General features: G+C 46.1%; 1 long non-coding RNA gene across 2 annotated transcripts in view; it reads right to left on the bottom strand.

The window, feature by feature from the left end:
• Nucleotides 1-15882, bottom strand: part of LOC309493910 — an 87081-nt gene continuing 71199 nt past the window's right edge. The window contains exon 3 of one of the 2 annotated variants that reach the window (XR_014204083.1): nt 1-205. This is a non-coding gene — a long non-coding RNA (uncharacterized lncRNA). The remainder of the gene's footprint in view (nt 206-15882) is intronic. The other variant, XR_014204082.1, reaches the window with a different exon arrangement.

Below are 15882 nucleotides of genomic sequence, written 5' to 3'. Positions count from 1 at the left end.
CCTCTGCGAACGTCCTCTGGACGTCTTCGTGTAGGGTTCTTTAAACGTTAGCAGGACGTCGCGGGGGACGTTCGCAGGACGTCGCGGGGGACTTTCGCAGGACGTTTGCAGGACCGTCGTGCGACGTCCCGAGGGACCTTCGTGGGACGTTTGGAAAACATTCGGGGACCTTTACAGAACGTTCATTAGAAGTCCTTTTAACATCCTTTTTTATTTTATTTTACTTGGCTAACCAAAGAAAACAGACACGTTGTAAGGAACAAAGTATTTATTTGAACAATTGTAAAGGTGTTGTGCTCTTTCCGTGTGTGTGTGTGTGTGTGTCTTCAAACGCGCTGGCAGCTACGTGTGTCTCGGTCGGTCAGCCTAATAAACCTGCTAATGATTACACCTTTAATGTGAATAAAACAACTAAAGGCAAAGAGAAAATTAATCCCAGCTCTTGAATGAATAACTTTAGCTTTAATAAGCATTAATCTATCTATAATAAACTATGCTGTGTTATTTTACATTTGATTACTATATTAGATTTCTAGCATATTATTATGGATATTTATATCCTGATCATAACTGGGATAGTTATGTGCATGTATTTACATAGTAGTGGTGTCCCATTTCATAGGGAAAGATCTTAAACTCCACTTCCCTCGTTGAGGGGACTTTACTTTCGAGGGCACTCAAAACCAAGTGGAAGTTTTAAGGGGGGAGAAATGGGACAGGGCCTAAGACCCTGAATTAGTTTAATACTTACTTTTTATTATCTTGTATTGTTTGTTATTGTTGTAAGGACCCCCTCGAAAATTAGATGGTACATCTCAAGGGGCTATCCTTGAAATAAAGAAGAAAGAAAGAATAAAGAGATCAGTGAATAACACTGAAAGGAAAGTGTGCAGCACATACTTAACTACAAAATAAACACACAACAAAATAGAGAAAAGCATTTTATAAGCATAAGAAAATCATCTGATCATATCATGTTTGCACAAGCTGTTTACTTATACAGCACTTTATACAATAGATTGCTTAAAATCAAGCAGCTTGTAGTGTAGTTTGTGGAGTTGTTTAATCCTCCTCTGCTGAGATCTTCACAGATTTAATGTCTTCTTTTCTCTTCGGTTGATTTCCTCTAAGACTGTGGCTGAAGTCAGTTGTAGTTCTTGTGTTTCTCTTTCCTTCAGTGATTCGGCTTGCTCACAGCAGGTGTCTGAATGATTGAAATAATGTTTCAGGAACATCATACTAACCTTTAAATGATATTATATTAACATTAAGGAAACTGTACATTTGTATGTTCTTGGAATGTTGAGTTGTTAATACAAATTAAGTTTAAAGAATGTTTCAGGAACATCATACTAAAGGTTCCTCTAACATCAAGAAAACTGGACATTTGAACGTTTCCATAACCAAAAAAAAATCTTTTTGAACAAAAATAGGTTAACTATAAGTCAGTTGTTTACAGTAAAATCTCACTGTCAAATTTACTAAACAAAAAAGTACAATTCTGTGATTTGCTTTGTGTGATTTTATGTGTTTTTGCACATAATGCTATAGTGGAGATCTGTTAGTGTTTAATGATCTGTTGGGATTAAAAGGGTTTCTGTTGAGTTTTGTGTGTCACCATTGTGTTGAAGAGTAGAGCCTGAGCTTCAGTCCAGGATGAGCAGACAAACACTGATGTTATGCTGCATGCTGCTTTATTTAAAGGCAGTGACTGTGTAGTTGCTGATGCATTGATGATGTTTTTAAGTTCTTCAACTCATTCATGTGTGATGATGATCACTAGTAGGATTTAGTTAAATTGATGTTTCTAGTAAATGTATAATGGCAATTAACGTACTCGGTTACTAACGTAACCTCGGTTCTCTCTAGAAGAGGGAACGAGTACTTGCGTAAGATATCTTACGCTAGGGGAAAACCTCTTTTCCTCGAGATATTGAAGCCAAAAATTATCCTTAATTTTGCAATAATGTAAAACGCATTGCAGCAGCATGCAGACATGGGCGAGACAGCTCGCGCGCCCATTGGCTGCTCTGCGGCAACTGCACCAGCCTATCGATAGAGGCTCCTCATGACGTCAGAACCAATGAGGGCGCTTCGCGCCCATTACGTCATGTCCCGCCGAAATCGGGTGGGGCCAGGGCTATAAATACGGCCCAGAGAGGCTGGTTTGGTCAGTTTTTCATCGCTGAAGCGAATCAGAACATGACGCATGCACGGCAAGATACGCAAGTACTCGTTCCCTCTTCTAGAGAGAACCGAGGTTACGTTAGTAACCGAGTACGTTCTCTTACGAGAGGTCTCTCGTACTTGCGTAAGATATCTTACGCTAGGGGAACACAATGTAAAACGCCGTGCGTGCTTGAGACATAACACTAAAGTCCCAAGGGCAGGTGCCCGGGGCTCATACAGTGCCTAATCACAAGGGACTCACAGAGAATCCGGGAAGAGGGGCTAGAATAGCATCATTCCTGTAATATTGAGCTCTGATAAGAGCATGTTATATCAAGTGTTCCACACAGCCAGGGCGAACTCAGCCTGGACTGGTAAATATGGGGGACTTACGTACTGCCCACAGAAGTATATAGGCGATCAGTGATCGACGCTCTAGCAGTTTCAGCATCCCGAGCCGACAGCATCGGGCGGGCAATACTGAAAAATTAAACCGAGAGCAACCTAGCTTGCAAAGCGGGAACCTCGAGGTTATAAAACCTTATAAATGTAGACGGGGAGGCCCAGCCTGCCGCCATACAGATATCTTGCAAGGCAATCCCACTGGACCAAGCCCACGACGAGGCCATGCCTCTTGTGGAGTGCGCTTTGACACCTATCGGGCATTGCAGGCCCTTGGATGTGTAAGCTAGCGCTATAGCATCAACTATCCACCTGGATAGACTCTGTTTTGACGCAGCTAGTCCCTTAGAACGTCAGCTGAACAAAACAGAGAGCTGCTCCGTCTGTCTGAAAACAGATGAGCGAGACACATAGGCTCTTAACGCCCTGACCGGGCAAAGGAAGCCTGCGTCCCCTTCCTCCTCAGATACCGGCAGGGCCGACAGGGAGATAACCTGTGCCCTAAACGGTGTGTTGAGGGATTTAGGAACATATCCGTGCTTTGGTTTGAGTATGACTCTCGAGTCATTCGGCCCAAACTCCATACACGTCGTGCTCGCTGAGAGCGCTTGCAAATCCCCTATGCACTTCACTGAAGCGAGAGCCAGAAGAAACACTGTTTTGAAAGACAAGGGTTTCAGGTCTATTGACTGTATTGGCTCGAATGGGGCACCTTTCATGGCTTCCAGAGCCGTGGAAAGGTCCCAAACGGGAACTGAGGGTGGTCTGGGAGGGTTCAGCCTCTTAGCTCCTCTAAGGAAGCGAATTACCAGATCGTTCCTTCCTAATGACTGGCCAAGCGGTGGTTCAGCGAACGCTGCTATGGCCGCCACATAAACTTTGAGCGTGGATGGGGTTCTGCCCTTATCCAGAAGCTCTTGTAAAAAGGAGAGAACCTCCGGCACCCCACAGCGTGAGGGTGAAGTGCCACTCGCTGTACACCAGCTAGTGAACACAGACCATTTTGAGGAATAGAGCCGCCTCGTAGATGGAGCTCTAGCCTGCGTGATCGTGTTTAACACTCCCGCTGGGAGGTTAATGGGTACCCGTTGATGGCCCACACATGTAGGGACCAAAGCTCCGGGCGAGGATGCCAGATCGAGCCGTTCGCCTGCGAGAGGAGATCCCTCCTCACCGGTATCGGCCACGGGGCGGTACTCGTCAGCTGCATCAGGACTGGAAACCAGACTTGGTTTGTCCAAAATGGGGCGACGAGTAGCACTGGGCATCCGCTCTCCCTGATTCGCTCAAACACCTGGGGTAGGAGCGTGACAGGGGGAAACGCATAGAGCGGGCAGCGGGGCCAGCGTGAGCCAGCGCATCCTTGCTCTTGGAGAAGAATTCCTGACAATGAGCGTTCTCTTGAGACGCAAATAGGTCTATTTCCGCTCTGCCAAATGTCCTCCATAGCATTTTGACTGTCTGTGGATGTAAAGACCATTCTCCTGTCGGCAGATTGTTTCTGGACAGTCTGTCTGGTCCCACATTCAGATGGCCGGGCACATGCGCTGCCCTGAGGTTGTGCTGAGCCCAGACCAGGAGGCGTTCCGTCAGCCTGTGAAGGATTCTGGATCTGATACCTCCTTGGTGATTTATATAAGCCACCACTGACATGTTGTCCGAACGGACCAAGACGTGGTGTCTTTTTATCTGGGGACAAAAAACGCCTCAGCGCGTTGTCGACTGCCATCATTTCCAGGCAGTTTATATGCAGAAGCTTTTCCCGTTCCGACCACTGGCCGAATAACGGTCTGCCCTCGAGCAGCGCTCCCCATCCCGAGGTTGAGGCGTCCGTAGACACCACCTTCACACTCAAGGAAGTCCCCAGGCTTACACCTGACCGGTTCCAGTCGGTCACTGTCCAAGGTTTCAGAGCTGCGACGCATTTCTGATCGACCTTGAGGCGCGCGAGACCGGAGGTCCAAGCTCTGCGCGGCGCGCGCTTTCAACCAATACTGCAGCGGGCGCATGCGAAGCAGACCCAGCTGAAGCACTGAGGATGCTGAAGCCATGAGACCCAGCATCCTTTGAAACTTTTTGAGCGGGACTAAAAGCCGTGGCGAAAAAATCTCTGTCATGCGCTGAATACTTAGTCTGCGCTGCGGCGACAGCTGTGCTGTCATAGACAGCGAGTCCAGATCTGTGCCCAGAAAAGATATTTTCTGACTGGGAGACAGTGAACTCTTTGCCCAATTGACTGTGAGACCTAAATTCTCGAGGTGATCGAGTAATATGGTCCTGTGTTCTATGAGCTCCGACTGTGATCGAGCTAGAACCAGCCAATCGTCCAAATAATTCAGCACTCGTATGCCTCGGAGCCTGAGGGGTGCGAGCGCTGCATCCATGCACATCGTGAATACGCGAGGTGCCTGGGATAGGCCGAATGGCAGGACTGTGAACTGATATGCCTGGCCCTCGAAGGCGAATCTCAAAAATCGCCTGTGACGTGACGCTATTTGTATTTGAAAATAAGCGTCTTTCAGATCTATCGACACGAACCAGTCCCCTTGGCAAATTTGCGAGAGGATTTTCTTGGTCGTGAGCATTCTGAACCGTCGTTTCAGAAGTGCTTTGTTTAGTCGTCTTAGATCTAAAATGGGTCTGAGACCCCCGTCTTTTTTCTTTTTGGTACCAGAAAATATCTGCTGTACATGCCCCCTTCGCTCTGAGCTTGTGATAGGGGTTCTATAGCCCCTTTGCTCAGTAATTTCGCTATTTCGGCCCGAAGTAGGTGTGCTACTTCCTTTTTCACCGTAGTATCGATTCGCGCCGCTTTGCGTTGCGGGCGTCGACCGAACTGTAGCGAATAGCCTCTTTCTATAATGTCTAGCACCCACTTCGAAACCCCGGGTAGCCTTGCCCATGCGTTTGCACTGTAACGTAAATGCCTCTGGGTTAATGCGAATTAGCTCAAGAATATAGGGAATTTTGGCAATATTAATATTTATAACGCATGGTCATAATTCATAGATCGCATATGCATTTACTTTATCAATTATAGGAAATGCCTCGTTCTGTACTGTCTGATCATTACAGTTAAGAAGAAGTATTCCTGTTTACAAAACTCCAAGAGAGTTTGTCTTCTGGCCACGAAGACAAAACCTCTTTGGGTTTATAAATTAAAACTACTCAAAGTAGTTTTATAATATAGAGCCTGTAGCTTTATAGATCTTTTGTTTCATTGACTTTTATAAGGTGGGTTTTCAAACACAGAGACAATTAAAAGTATGAATGGGTTTATTAATAAAATGGCACACACTAGAGATTATATAAACTACAAACATAAACGTACGTAAAAATGCAAACAAACCAATAAACATTTAACCGAACACAAAAACATGAAATGAAAGAAAGAAAGATATAGAGGGAAGATAGAGGGTAACTTAGTCCACAGACCTAAGACCTAGACACCTGGAACAGCTTTTATAGGAATCAATATACTTGCGGGTGCTCTTTTTGGTCAGGCTGAAGCTGATGCAAGAAGCGAGGATGGTGTCCTGTTTCTGCTGCGTCTTCCGGTGTCGCGGGAAGCTTGAAAGGCTCACTGAATGTGATGTTACCGAGAAAGTTCAGATTCGTCTCCCGGGATGGGAGAGGCTGGAAATCTTAGTTGCAGAGACCGGCAGCTACGACTGGAACATGGGTTCGTTCGATGGAGAAGGCCAGGGCCTCCTTCGGATGTTCCTTGGAGAAACGCTGCGCCGGGGAGGAGGGTCCAGAGAAGTTGGATGAGTTGAGTTGGAAGGATGAGAGAAGCGAAGAGAAGAGAGAATCTTCCTTTTATCAGACATCTGTTTACGCCCTGTTTTGGGGACAGAGCGAATCAAAACTTCTGATCTGTAGCGGGAAGCAGTCTTCTTTGTGTGAAGAAAAACACGCCCCCCTTTTACCATATGTCTTATGAGGGAAAGGATTCATACTTAGAAATATGATATTTCCTGGAATCAAATGCATATTATTGTACCTTGCAGTCAAGATTCGTCTCCGTGAGATGGAGAGGATTACAGAGATATAAATTATGACAGGTAAAGATTGGGGAAACATAACGTTACACTTATATGCATAATTACACACAAATAAAGTTTGATTAAACACACAATAAAGTTGTCAGTGTTTCCGTTATGGCAAGTGACGACACTTTGAGAAACATAGGAATACATATCAACATTCAGTGGCTTGTTATGTGGAAGAATATCTGTTTCCAAAGTTCCAGAGTGTGTGTGTGTGTGTGTGTGTGTGTGTGTGTGTGTGTTCTGGAATGCCTTTGAGGCTTGGGTCGTAAAGTTTTATGGATCAGAGGGTTACAACACTATGGAGTGAATATTCTTTCAATGAATCTTCAGAATTAAAGATTTTACTCTAGCAAAACACACCTCTATTATAAGGCAAAGCTAATCACACACATACATATCGGAAGGTATACATTCAAGAGCCATATTTCTACATGACGTTGCACTTTAGTGGCTTTCGTGTGTGTGTGTGTGTGTGTGTACGTGTGTGTGTTCAGAGCGGGTTTTCTGTTGAGATCGGAATGTCAGTAATGTCTTTGAAGCTCACACTGTCGAGAGGGGGGAAGCGAGTCGTAAACGGGGGTTCAGTTACAGAGTTCGCCAAGTCTGTGGGACTTAGAAAGTGTTTTCACTTTTAATTAGTATATAAATTAAAAGTCAATTTTTACCCATCGAGCCATAGTCGTTACATATCCCCCTTTTTGTTAGATAAAGACCTAGGAAGGACTTTATCGAACAACAAATTAGCGCAATGGTCGATGGCAAGCGGCTGATGACTGAGGACTCAGGTCAAATGAGGTTTAGGCGAGCCCCGGATCGGGACCCCCTTTTTGCGGTTCCATAGGAAACCACCAGACACGGCTTTGTGAGCTTTGCTGTGGCTGCTCACATTTGGTAGGGTCTGGTACAGGGTGAAAGCCAAGACGGGAGTCAGGGCGTGGTCGGTTGCTGTGGAGGTACACAGCGCAGCGTCAGCTGCGGTCCAGGTATGGACACAGGTGAGGTGTTCAGGCTGGGCGGTTGCCCATGCTTGGAGGGACTGTGTTGAGTGTGAGTCCTGCCTTGGTGTTCAGGACTCAGGGTTGCTCTCTCCGTGCGATGCCGGATGCCAGACCTGGTGAGTGTGGCTGCTTTCTCGCGAACCACTGCGGCCTGCATCCTGTTAGAGGCGATAGGGAGAGAGAGAGAAAGGGAGGAAAAATTTCAGCGATGGAGGTCCTTAGTTGGTTTAGGACAGTCTTTTTGGTTCGCTGAGGTTGGTATGCCACATGCTTTGATGTCCCATGCATGGCTTTTTGGCACATGTGGCGTCCTTGTTACGCCTGGCCCCCCCTTGTGCTTTGTGGCTTTACGAGCTGTGGCGCTGTGATGGCAACAGGTGCACAATGCGTATTGAAGTCTTGTGAACGCAACATGTGCGTGGTGGCAGACAGCTGTCTGAGGCACTGGTTGTCAATGAGCTCGGATGGCCTGCGAGGGTGGTGGAGGGGTAAGTGGTGGCATAGGAAAAGTCTGTTCATCAGAGGCCCGCATGACTTTTTTTTGTACACAGCGGAGGTAGCGTTTGGCGGCTCTGAGGCGTGCAGTGTAGTTGGTAAAGTTCGTTCGTGCTGTGTGGTCACTGCAATCGTGATGGTGGTATGGATGTGGCGCAGACATTGGTCTGGTTACTCAACTGCAGGTCAGTCAGGACCTTGAAGCAGTAGGTGTCAGTGTTCGTTTTCTGTGTCTGTGTCAGACGTGGCTGTACTGTCTTCATCTGCGATGTAAGAAGACTCTGCCTCACCAGTGTTCTGGAGAGAGTTGTTACAGGTTCGACGGTCTGGGCTTGGAGTTCTGGACGGCGGGTGATGCTGGTTCCAGAATCTTTCTGAGCGGTCGGTCCGACGCTTTGGACGGGCACCGTCACAGTCGTGCCGCCACCTGCTGGCCTGGAACGGTGTTGATTCTCTGTGGTAAGGTCTGTGTGCCGACAAAGATCGTCCAGGGCATTTTGAAGTCTTTCAACTTCCTGTTGTAGCGTTGTGTCCGTCTCGTCCTCTTCCTCGGTCAGGAAGATTAGCTGGTCTAGCCGACTCTGTGTGTGGGCTCGGTCCTTCCGGGCTTCTGTGGCCTGGAGCTGTAGTGCGGCTGTCTTTTGCTGCAGGTCGGCGTTGCTTCTTTCGCTGTCCCGGGCCCTGGCGACGAGTTTGAGTGCGAGGTCTCCGAAGATTTTGGACAGCTGCTCGTGGCTGTATGTCTGGGCTGGATCATGGGGCTCGAACTGGCTCAGGTCTGTGTCCCGTTGCTCTTGGCTCGAGCGATGTGGGTCCTGGGGCAGCACGGTCTTTGTTATGTCCCTCAGCCATGCCTCAAGGTCGTCCCAGCGGACTGCAGGACAGGGTGAGCTCGACATCTCGGCTTACTGTTGGCGAGAGAAGCACAGCACACACAAAAAGAGACAAAATGCAAGTTTGTTTTAGGGTCAAATGAGCTATACTCATACGGGCTATGCCGTTTATGAGAATTTCGGGGCTAACTGATGCCGACAGTTAGCTGAGCCAATTTCGTGGGTATGGATGAAACCCACAATAGAAATTTGGACAGGCGGTAGCCTGGGGGTCGTTTTAGCGACGCCCGCTTTGATCGTCACTCTATTATTCAGCTTTTCCTGGGGTCTCTCTTAGGTTCTGTGTCTAAGTGAAATGAAAGAAACAAATCACAACAGAGTGGAGAAAGAGACAAGGTTGAAGGTAGGGAAGATCAGAGGGAAACACAACACAAGGAAGTGAATTGGTCTGCAATGAAATGTCACAAACAATAACACGGGGAGCGTTATTTAAGGAAAATAAATCAAATAAGATAAAATAAAATAAAATAAAGAGGCCTAAGCCTTATTAACACTGCGAGAGTTCCTGATCGGGCCAGGAGATGCGTGGGTTATCGGGACAGGACCTCGAAAGAAAGTGTGTCTTAGAGAGAGAAAGGTGAGTCCAAGCACTTAAAATACACCCGAAGGAATAGCTAGTATTCTGTGGTTCCTAATAAGTGGATGGGTTCTATCAAATTTTAGTTTACCTGGGGTGAATAGAGGTCATCCAGGTGGAAACCAGCGGGCGCGGTCAGACCCTCCGACGGTCCCAACACCAGAAGGAGTGCAGTGTCAGTAACGTCGGACAGATGATCCCCGCCCACCGGAAACCAACCAGTGATGACGTCTCACTCACCACAGTGCACTGACTGAGTCCTGCCAATAGATACACAATGAGGGATTACAATGTTAGACTTAAAGTAAATTAAGGCTTTCTGGTTTCATCAAATTGAGTAAATAGGTATGCAGGAGTCAGAGGCAAAGGCTTTACTAAAATAATGATACAACAAAGGAAATTACGATAATTGGTTGTAATTATCAGAATAACCTACCCCCCCCCCCCCCCTTGGAGAGACTGGAGAAAGAGGGAAGAGAAAAATAATTATCAATGAAATAAAATTTGAATAAACAACACAGGTTTGAGACGCAGGCAGAGGAAAAGGCCCCGGCAGTGGGTTTGTGCCACAAGGGTGAGGGCCGTGTTTCCTCTCAGTGGTCCACCTGGTTGAATAGACACATTTTGAAAAATGCAAACTTGTTTAAATTAAAATTCAAATAAGCATGCAATGAGAGGTCCAAAATAATAATAATAAGGAAGGAAAGAAAATTAGAATGATAACAGTGATGTATCAATACCAAAAATAATCAAAACTGAAATTCAGAATGACTTCCTATAATCCTTACAATAACACTGAGGTTATTAGTATGGATCATAAAAATAATCAAACGAAAAGGGGAGCAAGGAGACACTTCAATTGCAGACTGGGGGTTAAACAGACATTGATAAGTCGACCCAAGATCGCCACACGGTGGCGTGCTTCTTCCTAGGCGGACCTATCAATGAACTGAGTGAATCGAATCTAAGTTTTTAATTCGAAAAGTTTTCCTTTTTTTTTTTCGAACTTAACTTAAAGTGTGACCGTCGAAAACAGAAAAAGGAATTGTCTAACTCCAAATAATATCAGCATAAGCTAAGCTTGAATGCAGTTAAGTATTTGAGAGAGAAAAATGAATGCAGAGAGAAAAAGAAATTGAAAGCAAGTATTATCTTAGAACGCCACGAGATGGCGTAGTTGCGCTCGCGCAGGCTGACGTCAGTGGGAGGCGACGCTCACGCAGGATGACGTCGGTTGGGGGCGCGTAATTTGAGAACTGCCCCAGACCTAGAGGCTGCCCTCTAGTGTCGGTCAGTGGCGTAATTCAGCAGATTTTTTTTTTTTGGAATCACGTGGTGTTTTGCGCTTCTGTTGCATGCGGAAGACTGACGCGAGTTTCACAACATGTGACTAACAGGAATTACACATTATGCATTACACATTGAGACGGTTTTAGAATAAGAACAGGGATTATCATCTTTTCTTAATTCATAAAACTGGTCTCCAATTTACACATTATATATTATACACATGAGACGGTTTAAAGAAGGAGAACAGGGATTATCATCCGTTTTCTTAATTCATAAAACTGGCCTCCAATTACATATTATACATGGTTTACAATAACAACAGGTATTAAAACTTCGTGTTTTAATCACTAGACACTGTGAGCAAACAGGCGTTGAACATCTATTTACTTAAGCTGTGAGCACACCAGGCATCAGAACAGCTGTGAGCAGGACTTATCATCTGCTCATCTCCCATAAGCATTAATCAAAATAGCACTTTTATGATTTTTGCGTAGGTTTACGAAATTGGATCGCGAGGCCAATTTCTGACCAGGAGTTTACCGTTAACGTATTAATAAGGCCTATTACGACTGAAAAACTATCAGATTTACGTCTTCGTCCTAAAAGAGATCCTTCGTCTTCATTTAGTCGGTTTAAATCATGTTACATGTATCAACTGCAAAGAGTTTTGTTTCGTCTTTACAGAGACAGATGTAATGTCATGAACTGCAGTTTTAGCAGAGCTGGGCTGGCTTTGTGCCCGCCATCAGCTGGGTGAGTTCGCCTTGGCGACTTTTCTCACAATTCAAAACGCGCGTATAGCCTACAATTATTAATACCAATAATACACATTCAACTGAAACTGAATTTGTCCACCAAACAAAGTTTGAAACTGCCCGCATTCTCCACCATAATAAATGTAACGTAAATGCCTCTGGGTTAATGCGAATTAGCTCAAGAATATAGGGAATTTTGGCAATATTAATATTTATAACGCATGGTCATAATTCATAGATCGCATATGCATTTACTTTATCAATTATAGGAAATGCCTCGTTCTGTACTGTCTGATCATTACAGTTAAGAAGAAGTATTCCTGTTTACAAAACTCCAAGAGAGTTTGTCTTCTGGCCACGAAGACAAAACCTCTTTGGGTTTATAAATTAAAACTACTCAAAGTAGTTTTATAATATAGAGCCTGTAGCTTTATAGATCTTTTGTTTCATTGACTTTTATAAGGTGGGTTTTCAAACACAGAGACAATTAAAAGTATGAATGGGTTTATTAATAAAATGGCACACACTAGAGATTATATAAACTACAAACATAAACGTACGTAAAAATGCAAACAAACCAATAAACATTTAACCGAACACAAAAACATGAAATGAAAGAAAGAAAGATATAGAGGGAAGATAGAGGGTAACTTAGTCCACAGACCTAAGACCTAGACACCTGGAACAGCTTTTATAGGAATCAATATACTTGCGGGTGCTCTTTTTGGTCAGGCTGAAGCTGATGCAAGAAGCGAGGATGGTGTCCTGTTTCTGCTGCGTCTTCCGGTGTCGCGGGAAGCTTGAAAGGCTCACTGAATGTGATGTTACCGAGAAAGTTCAGATTCGTCTCCCGGGATGGGAGAGGCTGGAAATCTTAGTTGCAGAGACCGGCAGCTACGACTGGAACATGGGTTCGTTCGATGGAGAAGGCCAGGGCCTCCTTCGGATGTTCCTTGGAGAAACGCTGCGCCGGGGAGGAGGGTCCAGAGAAGTTGGATGAGTTGAGTTGGAAGGATGAGAGAAGCGAAGAGAAGAGAGAATCTTCCTTTTATCAGACATCTGTTTACGCCCTGTTTTGGGGACAGAGCGAATCAAAACTTCTGATCTGTAGCGGGAAGCAGTCTTCTTTGTGTGAAGAAAAACACGCCCCCCTTTTACCATATGTCTTATGAGGGAAAGGATTCATACTTAGAAATATGATATTTCCTGGAATCAAATGCATATTATTGTACCTTGCAGTCAAGATTCGTCTCCGTGAGATGGAGAGGATTACAGAGATATAAATTATGACAGGTAAAGATTGGGGAAACATAACTTTACACTTATATGCATAATTACACACAAATAAAGTTTGATTAAACACACAATAAAGTTGTCAGTGTTTCCGTTATGGCAAGTGACGACACTTTGAGAAACATAGGAATACATATCAACATTCAGTGGCTTGTTATGTGGAAGAATATCTGTTTCCAAAGTTCCAGAGTGTGTGTGTGTGTGTGTGTGTGTGTGTGTTCTGGAATGCCTTTGAGGCTTGGGTCGTAAAGTTTTATGGATCAGAGGGTTACAACACTATGGAGTGAATATTCTTTCAATGAATCTTCAGAATTAAAGATTTTACTCTAGCAAAACACACCTCTATTATAAGGCAAAGCTAATCACACACATACATATCGGAAGGTATACATTCAAGAGCCATATTTCTACATGACGTTGCACTTTAGTGGCTTTCGTGTGTGTGTGTGTGTGTGTGTACGTGTGTGTGTTCAGAGCGGGTTTTCTGTTGAGATCGGAATGTCAGTAATGTCTTTGAAGCTCACACTGTCGAGAGGGGGGAAGCGAGTCGTAAACGGGGGTTCAGTTACAGAGTTCGCCAAGTCTGTGGGACTTAGAAAGTGTTTTCACTTTTAATTAGTATATAAATTAAAAGTCAATTTTTACCCATCGAGCCATAGTCGTTACAGCACGAATGGCTAGGGGTTGAATGCGAAGCGCGCTCTGGTCGCTCAGCGACAGAGGGGCTTCAGTGTGCTGCAACATAAGCGTCGCGCTTATGACATTTGAGGCAGGGGGCGCGCTGATAACAGCGGGCAGATTGCCCGCGCTCGACTCCTCTGCGGTGGTCAATCGAGAGGGGGAGGGCTGGGCGAGTCCCGTAAGACCTGTCATGTCTATGTTTGAATGTGGGCGTGGGATAGCGGGCACATTTACAACACTGAGAGCATTGTCTGCCTGAGCAGAGCGAATGCATGTTGGTTTCGTTTTACAGAAACCTTGAGACATGCAGAACGTAGTGTTTGTGGGCACTGGGCAGTGGGCACATTTACCACATTTAATGCGCAATCGATCTGGGTCGATTTCATGTGCGCGAGCCCTGTGTGACGGGCTGTGTTTCTGTGTAGGAATGAGCACTGGGCATTTTGTCTACACTCATAACACCATCGGCCGTGGCCGGAACACCAGAAAATACACTCTATGGGATTTATCTGGGTAGCCGTAAAGCGGCGTTTGTGTGCAGGCAAGCGGGCTGTGTCGCCGACTTGTTTACTGCAGAATACACTGGAACAGTCGCATTTACTGGAACTGAACGAGCGAGAAGTTGCCATAGAAACAGAGAGCGTCAACACGCTGGCGTTTGTTTGCAGGTGTGCGTGTATTACAATAGACTCGTCCACTGCAATATTGACATTTTCCAGAGAAATGTGTGAGAATGGAGGTAGTGACGCACGGAAACCATAGAAACGGTGCTTGGGTGCAGGCGAGCGGGTTGTACAACGCGCTCGTTGGCTGCAAAAATACACATCTGCAGTCGCCTTTCAGGGAACTGACAGAGCGAGCATTGACGGCAAAAATGATTTTTTTTTTTTTTTTTTTTTTTTTGCCGGTAGACCTGGGATCGAACGCGGGTCTCTCGCGTGAAAATCTGAGAATCTGCCACTGGGCCACAGGGGAATACTCAAAGGCATTTATATAGCGCGAGTATTATCAGAGAAACCTGTGTTTCTGTGTAGGAGTGCGCACTGGGCATTTTGTTTACACTCATAACACCATCGGCCGTGGCCGGAACACCAGAAAATACACTCTATGGGATTTATCTGGGTAGCCGTAAAGCGGCGTTTGTGTGCAGGCAAGCGGGCTGTGTCGCCGACTTATTTACTGCAGAATACACTGGAACAGTCGCATTTACTGGAACTGAACGAGCGAGAAGTTGCCATAGAAACAGAGAGCGTCAACATGCTGGCGTTTGTTTGCAGGCGCGCGTGCATTACAACAGGCTCGCTCACTGCAGTATGACATTTCCAGTCGCCTGAACTTCAGAGGGGAATGAGAAATGTGTAAGAAATAGAATTCGGCCCGGCCGCAGCGGGACATTATCACTCTTTTCTCCTTTCGCCAGTGACGCACGGGAACCATAGAAACGGTGTTTGGGTGCAGGCGAGCGGGTTGTACAACGCGCTCGTTGGCTGCAAAATGCACATCTGCAGTCGCCTTTCAGGGAACTGACAGAGCGAAGCATTGGAGGCATAATTAATCTGCCGTTAGACCGAGATTCGAACTCCGGTCTCTCGTGTGAAAAACCAAAGATTCCGCCACTGAGCCACAGGGGTGAACACAAAGGCATTCAGATGCACGAGCATATAAGAGCGTCAACATGTTTTCTTCGGCGTTTGACGCGTGAATGGGGCGCAGAGGTAGCTTTCTTGTACGTAAAGAAAACTAACCCCGACCGTCCGCTTCCAGCCTCCCCTGTGAACGGCGCATTTTGCGCGGCTCGAACAGAGGGAGAGAGAAAACTAGCCCCGTGACCGTCCGCTCCTGACATCCCCTGTGAACGGCGCGTTTTGCGTGGCTCGAACAGAGGGAGAGCAGGTATCATCCTCCAAGCAGGCAAGGCAAGCGGGCGCACCGGCGAGCTTTGCGGGTTGGGGGGGGGGAAAGGGGCGTCTTGAAAAAGACGCCCGGCTCTTTTAGTGCAATGAGAGTGTGTGTCGTGGCGGCGAACACACACACATACACAAAACACAGTAACAGAGAAAAGGATATGTACGCCGGAAAGCGTCAGCAGGAACGGCGACTGAAGGCGGCGAGTTGTCGACCGGCAGCTTCAGATGCAGAGTAATCCCGCTGGGTGCTTGCAATCAGACGGCGCGGCTTCCTCTCAGGATCCAGCGATGCGTGAGCCCGCTGAAGAGATGAAAAACTGACCAAACCAGCCTCTCTGGGCCGTGTTTATAGCCCTGGCCCCACCCGATT

This window comes from Leuciscus leuciscus (assembly GCF_965113295.1).
Source record: "Leuciscus leuciscus genome assembly, chromosome: 3".
Taxonomy (NCBI): Eukaryota; Metazoa; Chordata; class Actinopteri; order Cypriniformes; family Leuciscidae; genus Leuciscus; species Leuciscus leuciscus.
Note: the sequence above shows the minus strand (reverse complement) of the source record. Positions and strands in the feature narration are given on the sequence as shown.